This window comes from Pan paniscus, chromosome 1 (genome assembly GCF_029289425.2).
Source record: "Pan paniscus chromosome 1, NHGRI_mPanPan1-v2.0_pri, whole genome shotgun sequence".
Lineage (NCBI taxonomy): Eukaryota > Metazoa > Chordata > Mammalia > Primates > Hominidae > Pan > Pan paniscus.
Window position 1 is genome coordinate 190,850,100 of NC_073249.2, and position 23,536 is coordinate 190,873,635.

At 37.9% G+C, this 23,536-nt stretch overlaps 1 protein-coding gene across 6 annotated transcripts in view; it reads right to left on the reverse strand.

Moving 5' to 3' along the window:
* AGO3 (argonaute RISC catalytic component 3) overlaps positions 1 to 23,536 on the reverse strand; it is a 141,996-nt gene that overhangs the window by 75,463 nt on the left and 42,997 nt on the right. Inside the window, exons 1-2 of one of the 6 annotated variants that reach the window (XM_034961271.3) lie at positions 14,373 to 23,465; positions 12,542 to 12,620 (exon numbers count right to left, since the gene is read on the reverse strand). The exons of 3 other annotated variants lie outside the window; for them this stretch is intronic. The gene's annotated coding sequence lies outside the window, so the exon portion shown is untranslated. Of the gene's footprint in view, positions 1 to 12,541; positions 23,466 to 23,536 lie in introns of those variants that run through there. 2 more of the 6 variants (XM_055095463.2, XM_055095460.2) reach the window with 2 other exon arrangements.

The following is a 23,536-nucleotide window of genomic DNA, read 5'->3' on the forward strand; positions in this document are numbered from 1 at the left end:
CTCAAGCGATCTGCCTGTCTAGGCATCCCAAAGTGCTGAGATCACAGGCGAGAGCCACTGCGTCTGGCCGCCAAACTATTTTTCAAAGTACTTGTACCATTTTACACTCCTAAATTTCTAGTTGCTCCAAATCTTTGTCAACATTTGTTATTTTCAGTCTTTTAAATTTAGTCAATCTAGTACGTATGGGTGGTATCTCACTGTGGTTCTTTTTGAATTTCCTGAACGGCCAACGATGTTCTGCATCTTCTCAAGGGCTCACTGACCATTCACATATAATTTTTTTTTTTTTTTTTTTTTTTTTTTTGAGATGGAGTTTTGCTCGTTGCCCAGGCTGGAGTGCAACGGTGCAATCTTGGCTCACTGCAACCTCTGCTGCCTGGGTTCAAGCAATTCTCCTGCCTCAGCTTCCTGAGTAGCTGGGACTATAGGTGACCACCACAACACCTGCCTAATTTTTGTACTTTTAGTAGAGATGGGGTTTCGCCATGTTGGTTGGGCTGGTCTCGAACTCCTGACATCAGGTGATCTGCCCGCCTCGGCCTCCCAAGTGCTGGGATTACAGGTGTGAGCCACTGTGCCCGACCACACATATTCTTTTGTGAAGTATGTGACTTTTACTACTACTTTTTTTCTATTTCTTACTGAGTTATGTACAATTTTCATATATTCTGGACCTAAGCGTTGTTCTGTTACGTTTTGCAAATGTGTTTTCTCAGCGGTAGCTTGTGTTTTCTTTTTCTTTTTTTTTTTTTAAGAGTCAGAGTCTTGCTCTGTTGCCCTGGCAGAAGTACAGTGGTGATAATAATTACTGCAACCTCTAACTCCTGGGCTCAAGTAATCTTCTCACCTCATCCTCCTAAGAAGCTGGGAATAGAGGCATGCACCACCACGCTCAGCTAATTAAAAAAATTTTTTTTGCTATGTTGCCCAGGCTGGTCTCAAACACCTGGCCTCAAGCGATTCTCTTGCCTAGGCCTCCCAAAGTGTTGGGATTATAGGTGTGAGCCAGTGCGCCTGGCTGCCTTGTCATTTTCTTAACGGTGTTCTCAAAAGGAGAAGCTTTTAATTGCAATGGTTTTCAATTTATTAACAAATCCTAGCCGGGTGCAGTGGCTTATGCCTGTAATCCCAGCACTTTGGGAGGCCTAGGTGGGTGCATCACTTGAGGTCAGGGAGTTCGAGACCAGCCTGGCCAACATGGTAAAACCTCGTCTCTACTAAAACTACAAAAATTACCCAGGCGTGGTGGCATGCACCTGTGGTCCCAGCTACTCAGGAGGCTGAGGTGGGGGAATCACTTGGACTCAGGAGGCAGAGGTTGCAGTGAGCCAAGTTCAAGCCACTGCACTTCAGTCTGGGTGATAGGGAGATCCTGTCTCGAAAGAAGAAAAAAATCTTTGCCTCGTCCAAGATCATGAATATTTTCCCCATTTTGTCTTGGAAATTTACCAGTTTTAATGTTTTATCCTGGGATAAACTCTGAATTAAATTTTCTGTGTGGTGTTAAGTAGAGGTTAATTTTTTTAATACAAATACCCAGTTGTTACATCATTTATTGAGAAGACTAACCTTTTTGGCATTCTATTATGTTGGGCCCTTTGCCAAAAATCAACCAGCCACATTAGTGGGTCTATTCTGGTAGCTATTCTGTAACCTGACAATCTTTACCCCAGTATCACTGTTTTGATTTCAGTAGTTTTATAGCACGTCTTGAACACAGGTAGTATAAATCCACCAACTTCGTTCTTCTTTAAAAGATTTTTTGGCTCTTCAAAATAGAAATGTTAAGTTCTTTGTACCAGCATATAAATCTTAGAATCAGCTTGACAATTTTATATAATATATATATATATATATACTTTTTTTTTTTTTTAGACAGTGTCTTGCTCTGTCGCCCAGGCTGGAGTGCAGTGGTGATACCTCGGCTCACTGCAACCTCTGCCTCAGGGTTCAAGCACTTCTCCTGCCTCAGCCTCCCGAGTAGCCGGGACTACAGGCACACGCCACCATGCCCGGCTAATTTTTTTTGTATTTTAGTAGAGATAGGGTTTCACCGTGTTGCCTAGGCTGGTCGCAAACTCCTGAGCTCAGGCAATCCACCCACCTTGGCCTCCCAAAGTAAGCCTGATGGGATTTCTATTGTATTGAGTTTATAGATCAATTTGGGGAGAATGAAATTCTTAACAATTTGAGACTTCTGGTCCAAGAACACCTCTTTACCTTCCTTGCCTTTCTTAGTAATGCTTTGTAGCTTTCAGCGTGGGGGCCATGCACATCTTTATATTTATTCCTAAAAATTATGTTTTATGTTATGAATGGCACTTAGATTTTTTTTTCATTTCAATTGTTGAATGCTGGTATTATTTGTTTATGCAGTTAGCATCCTGTGACCTCACTAAATTCATGTACTAATTCTAATAATTTTAATGGGGTTTGTTTTGGTAGATTCTTTAGAGTATTATGTCTTCTACAAACAGAGATAGTTTTATTTCTTCCTTTACAAATTATGCCTTTTATTTCCTTTTCTTGCTTTGCCACTGCCTGGGACCTCCAGTATGATTACCAAATAATGAGAGCAAGCATCCTTGCCTTGTTCTTGAATTTAGGGCAAAAGCGTACAATCTTTTCACCACAGAAGTATGATGATGCCTGTATGCTTTTCTAAGTGTTTTTAATTAGCTGAAGAAATTTCCTTTTATTGCTAGTTTGTTGTAAATTTTTATCATGAGAATGTTTAAAATGTGTCAGTTTTCCTGTTGAGAGGATTATATTGTCTTTGTCAGGGGTTAGTACCAGGTTTACCAGCCTCAAAAAATGAACTGGGGCCGGGCATGGTGGCTTATGGCTATAATCCCAGTGTTTTGGGAGGCCCAGATGGGAGAATTGCTTGAGCCCAGGAGTTCAAGACCAGCCTGAGCAGCATAGCTCGGGAGGTTGAGGCTGCAGTGAGCCATGATCACACTACTGCATTCCAGCCTGGGTGACAGAGTAAGAACCTGTCTCAACAACAACAACAACAACAACGACAACAAAAAATCTGGGCGCAGTGGCTCACGCATGTAATCCCAGCACTTTGGGAGGTTGAGGTGGGCAGATCATAAGGTCAGGAGTTTGAGACACGCCTGGCCAACATGGTGAAACCCTGTCTCTACTAAAAACAAAAATTAGCCGGGCATGGTGGTGCATGCCTGTAGACCCAGCTACTTGGGAGGCTGAGGCAGGACAATAGCTTGAACCTGAGAGGTGGAGGTTGCAGTGAGCAGAGATCTCACCATTGCACTCCAGCCTGGGCGACAGAGCAAGACTCTGTCTCAAAAAAAAAAAACAAAAAAACCAGGGGGTGGTGGTGGGGGAAGCCTTTTCTATTTTCTGAAAGAATTTGTGAAAGATTGATGTTATTTTTCCTTACATTATAGAAAAAACTCCCTAGTGAAATCATTTGGGACTGGAGTTTTGTGAGGAGGAATTGTGAATTCAATTTCTTTGATATAGGGCTATTCAGGCTTCTTTTTCGAGTCAATTTTGGTAAAGGTGTGGCTTGTCAAGGAATTTGTTTCACCTATCAAATTAATTGGCATAAAGTTGTTCATACCATTCCCTTATTAATCTTTCAATTCTGAAGAATCTTTAGTGATACCCTCACTTCATTCCTGATACTGGTAATCTGCTTTTTCCTAATTTCCCGATTAGTCTTGCTAGGAGTTTATTAATCCTACTAATTTTTTTAAATAACCAACAGTTGGCTTCATTGATATTCTGTACAGTTTTTTAATTAAATTTTGCTCTAATCTTTATTATTTCTTACTTTCTGCTTACTTTGGATTTAATATGCTCTTCTATTTCTAGCTTAAGTCAGAAACTGTGGTAGCCAGCCTTTGAGATGGTCCCCAATGAGTCTTGACATATGGGATTCACAGCTTTGTACAGTCCCTTCCCATACTGAATATTAAGTAATCTGAGTAACCAATAGGGTATTATAAAAATAAAAGAATGTAACTTTCAATGCTAGGTCTTAATGTTATTATATCCTCTGCCTTGCTCTCTCATGAATTCCTGCTCTGGAGGAAGCCAGCCACAATGTTGTGAGGATACTTACCCAGCCTTATAGAGAGGTCCACATGGCAAGGAACTGAGACCTCCAGAACTAAGTTGTTACCAATTAAGTGAGTCCTACTGGAAGCGAATCCCCCCAGGCCCTGTAAGGACTTGAGATGAATGCAGCCTCATGAACTAGAACCATCGAAGTCACTCCTAACTCATAGAAAATGTGTGAGATAGTTTATTGTTTTGAGTCACTACATTTTGGAATAATTTGATATGCAGTGGTAGATAACTAACAAAGATATAAAATAAGACTTAACCATCCAAACATTTATTAAGTATATGCTATGTCACAGATTCCTTTATGGGTTGAAATTTAGAGATAAACCAGACAAAGCCCCTGCCCTTTAATAACGGATTCTGGGTTAAGATGGCAGATTAACAATGAGCATCTATTATCATTCTTCATTTCATTCCTTTCTCAAACTCCACTGTAACTATGAATTTAAAAAAAAATTTAAGGTACAAACCTAGAAGGAGAACAGAACAGGGGGATATATCAACATTCTGAAAGATGAAAAGCAAGTGAGCAAGTTGGTGATAAAAGGATGGGAGTGATGCAGAAAAATAAAGAGAAAAGCAGTCTGAGAAGCAGGTAGAGTCCTATATCCTCTGTCTAGCTCACATTGATGAACAGCTGCCTCTTGTTCATCCTTGCACAGATCTGCAGGCATACTAACTGGAAGAGATACAACAGAGGCTCCCTGGAAGAAGGATGCCAGACACAGTTGAGAGCACAAGATTGTACCAAAATCAAGAGATTAAATGACTTCAACATATTAAATGCTGAATACAGAAGTTCCCCCAGCTAGAACTCCCAACTAGGCTTCCAGAATGCAGGCAACCACACTGCTATCCTTTAGGCAGGAGTTTAGAAGACTCACCTTTGGACAACCTGACCAGCCAAGAGAAGAGACCTAAGGATCCTAACATTGTAGATTCCCCAACCTAAGCCCTCTGAAATCACCCTATGATGAGGCTCACAGTCAACAAACCCTATCCATGCCTTCAGAGCATTCAGTGTTTTTAGATTAACACTGAATAGACAGCAATCAAGAATACTAGATATTGGATGAAAGCCTCCAAAATGGAAGACAGAGATCAAAACAAACAAAAAGGAATTTGAGGGAAGCATAAGCATGTACAGGAAGAACTCCAAAATAAATTATGCTCAGAGAGCTAAGAGAGGATACTGCATCTGTGAAACAAGAATAGCATGCTATGAAAGATAACACTTAGGAAATAAAACGTGTGAATTTTATGGTATGTAAATTAAACGTCAATACAGCTATTTTAAAAATGGAGTGATGCTTTCGAATTTCTGAAGAAAAATTATTTCCACCACAGAAAGAGCTAAACTATCATTTTAAGTTTGCTGATAAATACATTTTCTAATATATACATATATTATATATATTTTATATATATATATATAAAATTTGCTCCCCAGGTACCCTATTCTCATGAAGATTCTGAAAATTTTTTAAAAAGAAATAAGATTATAGAACAAAGACAAAAGGAATTCCCAGGGCAACAGTGAAGCGTGATCTCAAGAAGACAGCTGCGCACCAAACACAAAGAGCATAACCCAACCAGACTGAAACAGTGAGAATCAAGAGACAGATCTCATGAAGACTGTCACTGAGATTCCTGCAGCCATTACTGTTTTTGTTTTTGGAGATGGAGTCTCACTCTGTCGCCCAAGCTGGGTGCAGTGGCACGATCTTGGCTCACTGCAACCTCTGCCTCCTGGGTTCTCCTGTCTCAGCCTCCCGAGTAGCTGGGACTACAGAATCTGCACACCACCATGCCCGGCTAATTTTTTGTATTTTAGTAGAGACAGGGTTTCACTGTGTTGGCCAGGCTGGTCTTGAACTCCTGAGCTCAGGCAATCCGCCCACCTCGGCCTCCCATAAGTGGTAGAATTACAGGCGTGAGCCACCGTGCCCAGCCTTATACTGTTTTTCTAATGTGAAGATAGCCCGCCTGGGTAAGCCTGATCCAGATACCTTTAGTTGGTCTTGTTTGACCTCATGTTGCTAAAGTTCTTGCCCAGATGCCTGAATCAGCTGATAACTCTCATTCCACCCGAAAGAAAAGTTCTGCTTTGATCTACCTCTGAAAGGACTAATTTGAATATTATAAAATCAAATTATTTCTCAATCTTAGCAATCTTATACCTGAACTCAAGACAAATACATGAAGTAAGCAACACTAATACTGTGATTAATAAATTATTTACTAGAATTTTTTATTTACTAGAAATTTTTATTTACTAGAAATCTGTTTTCCTTGCAAAAGCAGCAGTGTGAACTTCTAACTACTTTGCAGAAATAAAATTATTAAATTCTACAACCATTTACATATTCTGCCTACTTTTTACTAAAAGCAAAATGGGATAGTGAATGTTTTACGGACAGCTACATTTTACTGAAAAGTAACAGTAAACAAAAATAAAATTTTTTGTTTTTGAGATGGAGTCTCTGTCGCCCAGACCGGAATGCAGTGGTGCAATCTTGGCTCACTGCAAGCTCCGCCTCCCGGGTTCACGCCATTCTCCTGCCTCAGCCTCCCGAGTAGCTGGGACTACAGGCGCCTGCCACCACGCCCAGCTAATTTTTTGTATTTTTAGTAGAGACGGGGTTTCACCGTGTTAGCCAGGATGGTCTTGATCTCCTGACCTCGTGATCCACCCGCCTCGGCCTCCCAAAGTGCTGGGATTACAGGCGTGAGCCACCGTGCCTGGCCACAAAAATAAATTTAACTAATGTGTCTAAGATCTGAGATTTGCCTGCCAGGGATCTTGCTTCTTAAGGGATGCAGTACAGAGCTATGTTAAACGTATAAGCACTGGAGTCAGAAGAGTTGAACTTCTCCCGCTTTAAATATAAACTATGTGACTTTCTGTCTCTAAACTTCAGTTGATGATACTACCAACTTATACAACTGTGGTGGAATTTACATGCAACACTGTAATATTAATAATTAATATAAAATGCTTAGCATTCTATCTGGTACATAATAAGAGGTAAATAACATCTTAAGGGAGATATAACTAACAAACATCAGATTGACTATGATGGTCTTTTTATTTTTTTTTTGAGACAGGGTCTTGTTCTGTCACCCAGGCTGGAGTATAGTGGTGAGATCATGGCTCACTGGAACCTCCACCTCCCGGCTCAAGTGATTCTCCCACTTCAACCTCCTGAGTAGCCAGGATTACAAGCTCATGCTATCACGCCTGGCTAATTTTTGTATTTTTTGTAGAGACAGGGTTTCACCATCTTGCCCAGGCTGGTCTCAAACTCCTGGACTCAAGCAATCCACCCACCTCAACCTCCCAAAAATGCTGGGATTACAGGTGTAAGCTACCATGCCCAGCCACTATGATGGTCTTAAAATCTGTGAATTACAATAATAAAATGCAAGTTGCAAATGGGCTGGCCTCAAAACAAGCTAAAGAAATATTCTTCATTTCATCAAATCTAAGATGCCATTGATGGTAAGCTGCACCAGTATTTTATGTATTCTTTAAAAAGAAACCTGCCAACTGAACTGTGACAAACCATCAATTGTAAGATATCTCCCAATTTCAGAGATGTTGAAATGTAAACAAAAAATTTTGAGTCTTAGATTGGTAAAATACAGCAAGTTTAATTACATAGTTGAAAGTTAGGCTATTAAATGCCAATAGAACAATCATTCTCAAGACCAATCACACAATTAGAGAGAATTGCTCCCTTTCTTAGAGTACTCTTCCATGCTTATTTCCATCACCAATTTCACCTAGCTCCCATCTGTCACTTCCTGAGGGAAACATCCCTCAACCAGTGAGACTACAATGGATCCCTCCCTTTTATGCTTCCATTGCACTTGGTATTTTCCTTTACAGTACTTATGATAGTGCTCAATTACCAGTCTTCTCCAGCTGATTTCAAGTTCAATAAAGGCTGTTTAGTTCAGTGCATATACCACGTACAAGGCTTGCAAAATCAAAATCACGCAAAAGCAAAAAGGAAATGTAAGCAAGTAAGATGGTCAGTGCAATATTTCTCATTATTTTTCATAGCATTTTATTGGCAATTAATAAACCCTTGTTGCAGCCTTTATGGAAAACAGTATGGAGGTTCCTCAAAAAATTAAAAATAGAACTACTATATGATCTAGCAATCCCACTTCAGGGACTACATGCAAAGTAAATAAAATCACTATCTCAAGGAGACCCCTGCACTCCCATGTTCACTGCAGCATTATTCACAACAGCCAAGATATGGAAACAACCTAAGCGACCATTGACAGACAAATGGATAAAAAGAATGTGGTATATACATAAAATGGAATATTATTTAGCCTTTAAAAGAAGGAAGTCTTGTCATTTGTGACAACATGGATGAACCTGGAGGATATTATGTTAAATAAAATAAGCAAGACACAGAAAGACAAATACTGTATGATCTCACATGTGGAATCTAAGAAAGTTCAACTCACAGAAACAGAGGTTAGAATGGTAGTTACCCAGGGCTGATGAGGGCTGAGGCAAATGGTGAGACGTTGGTCAAAGCGTATAAACTTTCAGTTATAAGATGAGTAAGTTCTGGAGACCTAATGTACTACATGGTGACTATAATTATTATTGTACACTTGAAATACGCTGAGAGTAAATTTCATGTTCTTATGTCTCTCACATAACTATGAGGTGATTGTTATATTCATTAGCTTGATTGTGGTAATCATTTCACAATGCATATGTATTATCAAAAATCACACTGTATACCTCAAATACATGTAACTTTTACTTGTTAATCATACCTGAATACATTAGCTGGGGAGAAAATAAACCAACTTCAAATGTTAGGCTTTATTTCCATTTCATTAAGTTACCATAGGTCTTTTTCTTTTTTTTCTTCTTTGAGACAGAGTCTTGCTCTGTCACCCAGGCTGGAGTACAGTGGCAAGATCTCGGCTCACTGCAACCTCCGCCTCCCGGGTTCAAGCGATTCTCCTGCCTTAGCCTCCTGAGTAGCTGGGATTACAGGTGTGCGCCACCATGCCCAGCTGATTTTTGTATTTTTAGTAGAGACGGGGTTTCACCATGTTGGTCAGGCTGGTCTCGAACTCCTGACCTCGTGATCTGCCCACCTCGGCCTTCCAAAGTGCTGGGATTACAGGTGTGAGCTACCACGCCTGGCCCATAGGTCTTTTTTTTTTTTTTTTAATCAATCTTATTTTTTTGCCTCCCAATGGCACAAGTTATACTTTGCTCACATAAACATAATCTCACATTTTTCTTAAATCTTTTTGGTCTATCTCTTCTCCCAACCCAGGCACCTTATTCCATTTCTCTTTTTTCTTCCTAAAAGGATCCAAAATCTTGAAATTGGTGTGTATTTGTCCCATCTGTTTTATAATTTTACTTTATTTGTATGTACCTAGTACATACTTTTGTTCTAAGTTTATATAAATAATAACATATCCTTTTGCTTTTTTTTTTGAAACAGAGTCTTACTCTGTTGCCCAGGCTGGAGTGCAGTGGCGTGATCTCGGCTCACTGCAACCTCCGTCTCCTGGGTTCAAGAAATTCTCCTGCCTCAGCCTCCCTAGTAGCTGGGATTACAGGCACACGCCACCATGCCAGGCCAATTTTTTTTTTTTTTCTGAGACAGAATCTTGTTCTGTCGCCCAGGCTGGAGCGCAGTGGCATGATCTCGGCTCGCTGCAACCTCTGCCTCCTGGGTTCAACTGATTCTCCTGCCTCAGCCTCCCGAGTAGCTGGGACTACAGGTGCGTGCCACCACGTCTGGCTGATTTTTATATTTTTAGTAGAGATGGGGTTTCACCATGATGGCCAAGCTAGTCTTGAACTCCTGACCTCAAGTGATCCACCTGCCTTGGCCTCCCGAAGTGCTAGGGTTACAGGCATGAGCCACCGTGCCTAGCCCCTTTTGCTGTTTACTCACCCCCAACATTTTCTTTCCTTTTTTTTTTTTGAGACGGAGTCTTACTCTGTCGCCCAGGCTGGAATACAGTGGTGCAATCTCAGCTCACTGCAACTTCTGCCTTCTGGGTTCAAGTGATTCTCCTGCCTCAGCCTCCTAAGTAGCTGGGATTACAGATGTGCACCATCACGCCTGGTTAATTTCTGTATGTTTAGTAGAGACAGGGTTAAGCCATGTTGGCCAGGCTGGTCTCGAACTCCTGACCTCAAGTAATCCACCCACCTTGGCCTCCCAAAGTGCTGGGATTACAGGTCTGAGCCACTAGGCCCAGCCCATTTTTTTTTTCTTTTTTCTTTTTTGAGGCAGAGTCTCAGTCTGTTGCCTAGACTGGAGTACAGAGGTGTGATCTCAGCTCACTGCAACCTCCACCTCCTGGGTTCAAGTGATTCTCATGCCTCAACCCCCAAGTAGCTGGGATTATAGACGTGCACTACCACACCTGGCTAATGTTTGTATTTTTCGTAGAGATGGGGTTTTACCACGTGGACCAGGCTGGTCTTGAACTCCTGGCCTCATATGATCCGAAGGCCTCTGCCTCCCAAAGTGCTGGGATTACAGGCATGAGCCATGATGTCTGGGTACAACATTATTTTAATAATTCACATTGATACATATAGATCTGGTTCATTTATTTAACTGTTATGTAGTACACCACAATATTATGTAACTATTTATGTGCTGTTTATTCATTCTGCTACTGACAGGAATTTAGGCTGTTTCCAATTTTCTGCTATTACATATAATGTTTCAAGCACACATGCAAGATATCTCTTTATGGGTTTTAAGTTATGCAATTTCATCTTTACTTCATCTCTTCTAGTTGAGAGCTGCTCTCCGGGGTAGTTGTACCAAATGGTACTACTACAAACAATGTGTGAGAGTTCCTTTTACTTCATCCTCACCAACATTTGGTATTTCATAAGATTTTTCTTTTCACCTTGCACTTTTTGCAAATCATAAGGCTTTTTAATTTTACAAATCTGATGCGTAGAAAATGGTAACACTGATTTCACTTGCAAGTTCTTGATTATCAATGAATGAGAATCTTTTCATGTGTTTACTGGCTATATGCATTTCCTATTTTGAGAACTACCTATTTTTCAATTTATCTGTTCTTATATTTTGTAAAGTTCTCAGTTATATGAGTTACAAATTTTCTAATGTTTTTAACTTTATTGTTTCTTTTGCGATACACAAGTTTTAAATTTTGGTCAAGTTTATCAGTATTTTCCTTTGCAGTTTATACTTTGTACTTTGTTTGGTGTTAGGAATATTCTCTCATTTTTATCCTAAAAGAATTCTGAAGATTTGCTTTTCATATTTGGGATATAATTCACCTAGAAATAAATTTTGTGTCTAATGTAAGATGGATCTAATTTTTTTAAAGTTAAACTGTGTAAACACAATTTATTAAATATTCTACTCTTTCCCTACTGATCTGAAACACTACATCAGATATTTACAGTTTCCATAAACACATATGTGGCTCGTTTCTAGACTCTGCTTCATTAATCTGCCTGTTCCTGCACCTGAAGCCATGTGGTATAACTGTTACAGTTTTATAGGAAGTAGGGCAATTTCTGCTTTATTTTTCTTTAAAATTCTATTGGTTTTTCTTAGTCACTTATTCTTCCATATAAATCTTAATATCGACTTATCAAGTGTTACACTATACCCTATTGGAATTTTATTTTATTTATGTTTTTTGAGACAGGTTCTAATTCTGTTGCCCAGGCTGGAGTACAGTGGTGAGATCACAGTTCACTGCAGCCTCGACTTCTGGGCTCAAGCGATTCTCCCAACTGAGCCTCTTGAGTAGCTAGGACTACAGTCACACACCTCTACGCCTGGCTAATTTTTTTGTCTTTTTTTAGCAATAGGGTTTCACCATGTTGGTCAGAACTCCCAGGCTCAAGCAATCCTCCCACCTTGGCCTCCCAATGTGCTGGAAATACTGGCATACCCACCGTACCTGGCCCCCTATTGGAATTTTAATTAAAACTACATTTATAGATTCATAAGGATAATGTGTTTCATTAAATTTTCTTAGATCTTTCAATAAAGTTTTATAATATCTTAGAGACCTCAGAAATCGTTTATTCCTGAGTACCTCATTTTCAATCCAAACTCTTGATCTCATTATACTTGTTAAAGCTCAGCTAAGATATCACATACTACTACAAATATTTCTCTAATTTTTCAGGCTCATTTGGATGCTCCTCCTCCTATGCTCTTGGATTTATTTATTCATTCTTTGTTTAATATGACCAAAAGTTGTGCTGGGCATAGAGGGCACACTGGTGAATAAAATGACAATCCCTTCATGGAGCTTTCGTTCTAACAGGAGAGACAGAACAATAAACACTCATAATTCAAGGTGATACATGCTATTATAGGGGAATTACACTGTGCTATGGGAATACAGAAGAGAAATACCTAACTCAGACTTGGGGGATGGCTGGATTGGGGGAGAAGGGTGTCAAACACTGCTTCTCAAGGAAGTAACATGTAGACTGAAACCTGTAAGAAGAACAGAAGTTAGCAAACACAATAGTGACTAAAAATCATAGCACTGATATCCTTGTCTCTTGATTTTATTGAAAAAGCTCTCATTGTTTAACTGTGAAATCATCTACTTTTTGTTTCTTTTTTTAGAGATAGGGGTCTCACTCTGTTGCCCAGGCTGGAGTACAGTGGCTCAATTACAGCTCACTGCAGCCTGCAACTCCTGGGGCTTAGGCTATCCTCCTGCCTTAGCCTCCCAAGTAGCTGGGACTACAGGCATGAGCCCCTGTGCCCAGCTCATTTATTTTTTGGATATGTTTCCCCTCTTGGCTTTTTTGACATCATATTTGGTGTCTCATATTGCCTTGTATAATCATTACTTGCTCACTAGTTCTTTCTTTCTTAAATGCTAGTATTCCTCGACGGCTTTATCCTTCTCTTTCCTGTTTCAATCTAAATACTATTCCTAAAGAGTTTTTCCACTTCTATAGTTTCAAATATGGATTTACGTACTGAAGAGTCCCAACACTCTTACTTTCAGCTCCCACCATTATAGATTTTCATACCTAAATTTCTAAATATACACTAGATATGTCTATCTATATGTTCCATAGAATCCTCAAGCTTTGGACATGTTAACATTGATACATGGTGTATACTGCCAACTAACCAGCAATAGCAGATCTACCTCCATATTCAGTTGACAGTACCACCATTCATACCTGGCAGAAAACTCTGAGTCAGTACTCTGAATGTACATTGGAGAGTATGACCTTCTTGGGAGCCAGTTTACATTATGGCAGTCACTGTACCTGAAAGTTGTTTCGAGGGCTGAATAATCACAGAAAATTTCAGACCAGGTGTGGAGGGTTGTTTTTCTTTTTATTTATTTATTTTTGAGATGGGGCCTTGCTTTGTCACTGCTGGAATGCAGTGGCACAATCATGGCTCACCACAGCCTTGATATCCTGGGCTCAAGCCACCCTCCCATCTCAGCCTCCCTAGCAGCTGGGACTACAAGTACGCACCACACCTAGCTAATTTTTTTCTTTTTCTTTTTTTTTTTTTTTTGGTAGAGATCAGGTCTCACTATGTTGTTCAGCCTGATCTCAAACTCCTGATCTCAAGTGATCCTCCCGCTTTGGCCTCCCAAAGTGCTGGGATTACAAGTGTAAGCCATCATGGCAGGTGTTGTTTTTAATGTGTTAACTTGCTAGGCTACCAGCTGCCATTTGTTTAATCAAACACTAATCTAGGTGTTGCTATGAAGGTATTTTGTAGATGTAATTAAAATCCATAATCTGTTGACTTTAAGTAATGGAGATTATCCTGAATAATGTGGATGGGCCTGATTCAATTAGGTGAAAGGTCTTAAAAGTAGGGCTGAAGCTTCCCTGAGAGCAAGAAATTCCACTTATAGATAACTGCTTCAGCCCATGCCTGAATTTCCCTGCCCTTCCTGACAGCCTGCCCCCAAAATTTCAGACTTGCCTAGCTAGCCCCTACAATTGCATAAACTCTCTCTCTATACTTCGTACTGGTTCTGCTTCTCTAGGTTCTGAACCTTGACTGATATGCCAGGCTTGTAGTTTATTTGCAAAAACAATTCTTTCAAAAATCTAGTAAAGCTCTGGTCTATTTTTTTCCAATCCGTTCCATGTACCAGTACTACACCCAAAGTTTTTTTTTCTGGACATGGTTCTTAAACCTATTTTTTCAGCTTAATCCTTCCTTTCCATCCCACATTAGACCATCACCATCTCTTACCTGAACTAGTGATTGAAAAGCCTCCTAACTGGCTTCTCAGATTAGTTTTTTCTCCTCTATCTATTCTCCACACTGCTGCCAGAGGTCTCTTTCTGGAAAACAAATATGATCATGTCACTATCCTTCTTAAAAACCTTTGAAGTATCCCTATCTAAAGGATAGAGAGAAGTTTTTCTATTTCATTGATTTGTTTTTATCTTTTATTTCTTTCTATTCTCTTTGCATTTAATTTTCTGTGATTTTTCTAACTTGTTGAGAATGAATGCTTATGTCACTGATGCTTTTTTCTTTTAAAATCGGCATTTCAAGCTTTAAATTCTCTCTAAGCATTGCTTTAGCTGATCATACCAGTTCTGATATGTATTGTATTCATTGTCCTTCAGTTCAAAATTTTCTCTGTGATTTCTTTAAACAAGGGGTTATTTAGAAATCATTTCTTTATTTTTTAATAGAGATGGGGTCTCACTATGTTGCCCAGGCTGGTCTCAAACTCCAAGGCTCAAGTGATCCTCCCACCTTGGCCTCCCAAAGTGCTAGGATTACAGGCGTGAGCTACCACACCCAGCCTAGAAATTATTTCTTAATAATTTTCAAAGCTGGACTTCAAGTTCTAGTAGGAACATAACAGCAATTTAGTTCCAAATTTTCCCATCTTTCTCCTAGAACCTGTACAGAGCAACAAAAACAATGTTAAAAACAAAAAATACCATATATCTTTAGTGAAACTAGGGGATAATAAAAACCTAAAAATGCCAACTTATAAGTAAATATGACCCAAAGTACTTGAGACTAAAAGAAGCCACATCTGAGCATGAGAGAATGACAAGAAGTATAAAGGAATTTGGTGGGGGAATAGCACATATTTACTCCCAGAAAAGGAATCTATACCAAGTGGGAACTACAATGTTTAGAACTGAGATTAAATGGGGGATTCTCAGAAGGAGGTAAGGAAAGGAGGTGTAGAAAGTGGCAGAACAATAAGTGGAGGGTGGTTTGGAAGTGACAGATCTCAGAAAGGACCACCCTTTTACAAGTGAGGCATGCTCTTTTGTAATTTCTTCTTTTGAAGTAGTTTCGAACTTACAGAAAAGTTATAAGAATAGTACAAAAAACTCCTGTATACCTGTCACAAATTCTTTAATTGTTAACATTTGAGGCAGGCAATTTAAAGGGTAGGAGGTGCATCCCTTGGTAGCAGAACTAGTCAGGACCTGGGGAACTCATGGCTGGTAGTTCATATTACTTAAACCCCTTAAGTTACTGAGAGGCATAGGAGATGTGGCTGCATTTTGAAGAAAGAGTCCACCAGAACAATGGAGGAGAGAGGCCTTGAGCACAGAAACCTGGAAAACTATCTTGCTCCGAAGGTGTTCCTAATGTTCCTAACACCCTTAAGTCCCTTCTAACAGATGGTTTGGGAAACTCATCTCATGCCAATATAAGCAACAAAAAAGTGGTAAGTATCCATACAATAATACCATAGAAAAAAATGTAAAAAGGCACCGCGACATTTCTGACAAAGAAAACTCAACAGACAATATCATCACAAAGCAGAGGAAAATTAAAACCCTACTTTTTACTCACACTGAAAAATTCCTAATGCAGTTATGAAGAAAAAGTTCAGAGGAGAAATTTAGAAACTCAAGGAGGAACTAACCAGTCAACAGGAGTTGTAGTGAAACAAGCATGGCAGAACTCAGAAAAGAAATGGGAGAAAAAGAATTTTAAGAATTAAAAAGATGAAGACTAAAATGCAATGAGCACATGGTAAAAATATACAACACCAAAGGCACAGTAAGAAGCATGTAGGATAGAAATTTTTTAAAAGTAAATAAAATGATGGATATAAAACTGACCCAAAATGGTCAACTAAGAAAACATCTAGTAATTTTACTGATGTCACTTAATAAAATAATTTCTAAATTATTTGGTATTTGGAAGAAATACTTTCAGCAATCACACACAAAAAAGCACACTCCTTCTAAGAAAAATAAAATCAAGCTGGCATCATACTTCTCTATTGAACAGTCAATGCCAGAAGACAGTGGAAAAATACCTACAAGGTACTCAAGGAAAAAGTGTGAGCCAACAATTCCACATCTAGCCAAACAGTCCTTCAGGAATAAGGCTACAGATAACTCAGGCCTTATTCATATGAGCATTTCTTGAAGAAACAACTTGAGGACAAACTGAAACCGACAAATAACCAGAAAAATTTCAGCAAAAGGACTGGCAGTGAGCAACAATACATTTAATTGCAGATTTAAGATTGAAAACAAATGGAATGAAACTGTTACATGGTCTAAGAATGTAGGAATTCAAATCAATGAATATATACAAATGGATGTTAAGAGTAGAATATATGAAAAGTAGAATAAGCTCAATGACTGCACCTCATGTGCAACAGGTAGGAGTCAAAGTTGAAAGTCAATCAGTAAAAACTTAAGCAACATGACAGAATAAAATTATAAAGGGCAATAAAATAATACTATATTGGCTAAAACTAGTAGAAAGAAGGGAAGAGAATAAAGCTAATGTAATTGTTACTCAATTAAGGGAAACAAAAGACTGCTTTAAAACAGAGGAAGATAGGTATCATACGAAGGTGTAAGTATAAAGATAACCACTGGGGGGAAAAAAATCTTCCTAAGATGAGGACTACCATTTAAAAAGCACAGAAAACACAACACTCAAAGTTTCAAAATATATACAAATGTAAAAAATGGCATAAAATAATTTTACAAAACCATGACCAATGGTTGTGTCTTGACAGAAAGATATGTCCTTCCTATCTATATCTGGCTTAATTCATCCACTAAACAGAAAAAAAGCTTTAAACTGACCCACAAAGCAAACCATTCTATGCTGTCATCAAGATATACCTGAAAAAAAAAAAGTTAAAGGCTAGGATAAAGTTCACAAAAGCATGAAGCGCAATCTTTTTATTAGATAATGTAGAATTTTGGTCAAAAAGTACAAAAAGAAAGTCACTTATATAAAGGTTATAATTCATAACAAAAACAGATATGAATATATATGCTCCTAATAATACAGTAGCAACATTCAGAAAATGGAAATTACAGGAGATAAAAGAAGAAACAGAAAGATATTAATAATAGGAAATTTATTTATCCTAGTCTGAGAGAACAAAAAACAAAACTAAGGAAATAAATGACATAAGCAACATAATCAAACTGGTAGCTCTGATGGATATTTCACTCTAACCTAATATATGAATATATCTTATTTTCACATGGCCATAGAACTATCACAAAAATTGACCGTATATTGGGCTACAAAAAATACCTCTGCAAACTCTAAAAGGAAAAATACAAACCACATTTTTTTTTTTCTGAGGAGTCTCACTCTGTCCCAAGGCTGGAGTGCAGCGGCGCGATCTCGGCTCACTGCAAGCTCCGCCTCCTGGGTTCACGCCATTCTCCTGCCTCAGCCTCCCAAGTAGCTGGGACTACAGATGCCCGCCACCACGCCCGGCTAATTTTTTGTATTTTTAGTAGAGATGGGGTTTCACCGTGTTAGCCAGGATGGTCTCAATCTCCTGACCTCGTGATCCGCCCACCTCGGCCTCCCAAAGTGCTGGGATTACAGGCATGAGCCACCGCGCCCAGCCACAAACAACATTTTTTAACAACACAATGAAACTAGAAATTCACAACAAATCCAGAAAACAAAAAGATCTTCAATCTGAAAATTTGAAAAGTCTCTCAAACAATATTTCAAGCACAGAGGAAATACAAATGAAATTTGTGGAGTTTCTAGAAAATAATATTACGTATTTCTAGTTTCTAGAATATAATAAAAATACTACATATTAGAAGCTTTGTAATACGGCTAAAACAGTGATCACCAGAAAAATAATTGTTTTAAATATTTCCACCAACAAAATGAAAGTACATGTTACTAATCTAGCTAAAATAGATAGAAAAATAACTTTTAAGAATAATTCCCATTGTCAGCAAGGCCTTACTTTCCTCAACATCAGTATTGTGTCCTAATAACGGACCAGAAAACTGAGCCTCCAGAATCCCCAGGAAGCTGCTCTATCCTCAAAGAATAGTAAGACTGTTGTAACTTGCTCTGTCTGTAAACACACTTCAGGAAGGAAGAGGAAGTTGGCAGATATATTTTCAAATGATCTTCAACACAATTCTTGAGAGTTTCCTAGTGAGTTTAACGTTAATAAAAAAAAAAAATTGTTTTCAGGCCAGGTGCGATGGCCACGCCTGTAATCCCAGCACTTTGGAAGGCGGAGGGAGGCGGATCACCTGAGGTCAGGAGTTCGAGACCAGCCTGACCAACATGGTGAAACCCCATCTCTACTAAAAATAGAAAAAAATTAGCTGGGTGTTGTGGCATGCATCTGTAATCCCAGCTACTTGGGAGGCTGAGGCAGGACAATCGCTTGAACCAGGGAGGCGGAGGTTGCAGTGAGTCGAGATCGAGCCACTACACTCCAGCCTGGGTGACAAGAGCAAAACTCAAAAAAAATTGTGTCAAGAAATTTGGGTACCTTACTTCTCTAGAAAGAGTTCATCAAGATTTTATTTCATTGATTCAAGTATTTAAGTTTAAGTACTAAATATACACCTGAGCTAGAATAATAGAAAATATTCTTTATTATAGGTTTCAGTAATTCATTAATTGGGAAGACTATGTTACCAAAAAAGAAGTCAGGGCATAGGAAAAAAGGTTAAGGATTAAAGTATTTAATTAAACAATCAGCATTCATTAACTATACTTTGTTCTTAATCAGAAAGCACTCAATAAATACATTTTGTTTTCTAAAATAAATATTTATGATGCCATACCGTCTTTTTTTTAGTTTTTTGATAAGAAGTAATAGATGCTTATTGTTGAAAGCTTGAAAAAGATGGAGAAAAATAAATACCACTGAATTTCACTACCTGAAAAAAAAGTAAAAAGAACAAAGCATACATATGCAAAATAACAAACTGGGAAAAACACAAAAATACACAGAATTTCAAAAACTAATAGAAACTAGCCGGGCACGGTGGCACATGCCTGTAATCCCAGCACTTTGGGAGGCCAAGGCAGGCAGATCTCTTGAGACCAGGAGTTCGAGACCAGCCTGGGCAACATGGTGAAATCTTGTCTCTACAAAAAATACAAAAATTAGCCAGGTGTGGTAACATGTGTCTGTAGTCCCAGCTGCTCAGGAGGCTGTAGTGGGAAGATCACTTGACCCTGGGAGGTGGAGGTTGCAGTGAGCCAAGATTACACCACTGCACTCCAGCCTGGGTGACAGAGCAAGACCCTGTCTCAAAAAAAAAAAAAAAAAATCATAATAACGATAGAAACTACTTTGTAAAACTCTGTATAATTAAATTACATATGAATAAAATAATTTTCCAGTAAAATGTGAGCTACCAAAAGTGAACCTAAACAGCTTGAACAGACTTTTTTTTTAATTAAAAAAAATTTTTATGGGTACATACTGGATGTATATATCTATGGGTTACACGAGCTTTTGATACAAGCATATAATGCATAATAATCAGATCAGGGTAAATGGGGTATCCATTACCTCAAGCATTTATCCTTTATGTTACCAACAATCCAATTATATTTTTAGTCATTTTTAATTGTACGATAAATTATTAGACTGATTTTCACAAAATAAATGAGGGAAGTTTTAAAACAGCTACCTAGCAAACCAAACCAAACCAAACAAAAAACAGCAGGTCACAAGGTTTTATAGGGGAATTCTACGAAATCATAAAAGAGCTGATAATATCAATACTATTTTAAAACTGTTATACATTTTAGAAAATGGAAAACTTCTGAATTTTTTAGGAAATAATACCAAAACTTGACAAAGATTGTACAAAAAGGGAAGGCTGCAGATTAATATGACTTTTGCATGTTAATTTATAAAAGGAAAGTATTAGCAAACAGAATCCAGCATCAATTAAAAGAGTCTAGGAGTCCTGGTTTGGTTCAATGTTTGTTAAAAATAAGAGAAATATCACATCATCAGCTCCATAGATGCTGAAAAGGCATCTGACAAAATTTAACACACTCTTGATAAACGTACTTAATAAGAAACAGATATTCCTTAATATGACAATGTATACATACAATGCTTAATGCTTCTAGAGCAAGAAAGAAAAAGGACGCACATTAATCACTACTATTTAATCCTACCCTGTCTAATTAGTCTATATAATCTGATAAAAAAATTAGAGGTATAAAAATCCAAAGGAAGAGGTAAACTTATCACTAGTTGCAGGTGATGATTATAACCTAGAAGCCCCAATAAAATCGCTTGAAAAAATACCACAAACAATAATGGAATTCAATAACACAGAAAGAGAGAAAGTATACAGAACTCAAAAGCCTGAATATATATAAGCAATAACCAGTTAGTATCTATAAACCCATTTAATAGCAACAAAAAGGAGAAAATATCCTGGAATAACAAGAAATGGCCTGGGTGCAGTGGCTCACGCCTGTAATCCCAGCACTCTGGGAGGCTGAGGTGAGTGGACCACCTGAAATCAGGAGTTCGAGACCAGCCTGACCAACATGGTGAAACCCCATCTCTATTAAAAATACAAAATTAGCTGGGTGTGGTGGTGCATGCCTGTAATCACAGTTGCTTGGGAGGCTGAGGCATGAGAATTGCTTGAACCTGGGAGGCGGAGGTTGCCGTGAGCCGAGATCACTCCATTGTACTCCAGAGCGAAACTCTGTCTCAAAAAAAAGAAAGAAAAAAGAAAAGAAAGAAAAAAAAAAAGAAATGTGCAAAATTTATGTGAAGCTTTAAGATCTCTTGAAAATGAAAGTAATCTTTAACAAATAGAAAGACATAGTATATTCTTTGACAGAAAAGACAACACCTTAAATATGCCAATTTGTCCTAACTTAATTTATAAATCTAATAGGATCTCAATAAAAATAACAATCTGTCCTCTCCCACTCACTGGATCTAAACAAGGAATTCCTAAAGCTTATACATAAGAATGGTCTGGAAAACCCTGAAAAGAGAAAAATGGGACTAGTCCTATCAGATATTAAAAGTCATAAAAGAAATGACTGACCAATACATATGTATGTGTGCACACACCAACATACAAACAAACTTCTGCATGGCAAAAACAAAAACAAACAAAAAAAACATCACAATACCAAAGGTCAAAAGACAAATAGCAACCTAGGTAAAATATCTGCAACTCATGACAGATGAACAGCTAACTTCCTTAATTTAGAAAGCATTCTCAGTAAATAAGAAGACGAAAAATCCAATAGAAAAAAAAGGGCAAAAGATATAAACTAACAGTTCATTAAAAAAGAAACACAAGTGGCCCTTATATTTGTGAAAAGGTAGTCAAATACAAATTAAGAAGACACAAGAAAACTGTTTCTTGCAAATCTGATTGAAGAAAATCTAAGAGTTTGATGATTCTAGTGGCAAAGATATAAGGAAACTGGTACTCTCATTCATTGATGCAAAATATTTACTATCTCTATGGAGTGCAATCTGGCAACAATGATACAAATTACAAATATTAATACATTTGCCCTTAACTCATCAGTCTAACCTCCAGGAATTTATCTTACAGACATATCTTAATATACATAAAATGATGTAAAATAGAAAACAGTTAAAAATAACCCTAGTATACATCTAAAGAAAACTGGTTAAATATATCCCCTCCTCAATCATATATTACACAATGGTAGGTGCAGCTGAAAAAATGAGGAAACTATACCCTAATCTGGAAGGATCCAGGGATCCTTGGAGGAATGTCTAATTTCAGGTACTGGGCAGGAAATATAAGATGAGCAAGGAATATCCTGCTGTGCCCGAAAGCAAGAAAGCTTTCAAACATTTACTAATTTTCAATAGGACACTGAGCTTTTCCACAGAAAAATTCCACCTAATGCAAAAAGAATAACAGAAAAATTACCAGTTCGTAATCCCTAGTGAAATAAATAATTTGGGTCACAACGATCAGTGAACAGAACATTAGCAATTCAAAGGTTAATTAAGAAATTTACAATAGAGAGATCTCTGAATCTACTGATTAATCTCTGAACCTAGAGACTGATTTTTGAATCACTAAAATTGGGACCACTAGATACTGTGTTTCCTAATATGACACGACATAAAGCACTTAAGCATTTTGAACCAGAATGGAATGAAACTTCTAAGCTAACTTTCATTTTCAGAAAAAACAGGGGATAGAGGAACAAGGTAATAACACAAGAAAACAAAAAGACAAAATCAGATTTGAACATATTCTACAGAACAAGTGACCCAGTTTTTGTAAAATGTCAATGGCATAAAGAAATAAGAAAACAGGGAAGGAAATGGGACTACTAGATTGCAAAAGGCACAATAATCAAATGTGATGTGTGGATCTTGTTTGGATTCTGATTAGAACCAGCTAACAAGAAAAAGGCATATTTCAGACAATCAGGGAAATCTGATTGTGGACAGGTATTAGATGGTACAAATAAATGCTTGTTTATAATTTTCCTACATATGATAATGCCATTGCTGCTATAAGAAAATATCCATAGTTTTAGAGGTACACATTGAAGTAATAGGGATAAAATAACATGCTGTCTGGAATTAGATTTAAAAACACTACTGTAGAGGAAGAAATGTACTCGGATTATGCAAAGGTAGAAAAATTCTGACAATCTGAGTAATGGCTACCTATGTGGTAGTTCATAATACTACTCTCTCTGTTTTTACATAAGCTTGAAAATATTTTGTAAGAAAACACCTAAAAACAAGAATGCAATTAGCATCACATTAAGACCAGCAGTGGGTATAACATCTGGGGGTCACCATGCCCAACAGAATTATCTTTCTTAAAATATATATTTCATAATAAAATGTTGGCTTAGAGTTAAAAGGGCAAAAGTGAGTTATAATAGAAGATTGCTCAGATAATCATCAGGGCTTTTAAATCTGTCTTCATGTGCTTGCTTCATGTTTAGCAGCATTCCAAGGTAAATTCTACAGGCTTTCTAAATGAAATGTAATAAAAATATAAAGGTTTCTCCAGTAGATCATAATACATGTCCAAATATTACTTCGAGACACCAGTATGTATAATTATATATAAAATTTATGTACACACATCATACAGAAATCCACCACCCAATAC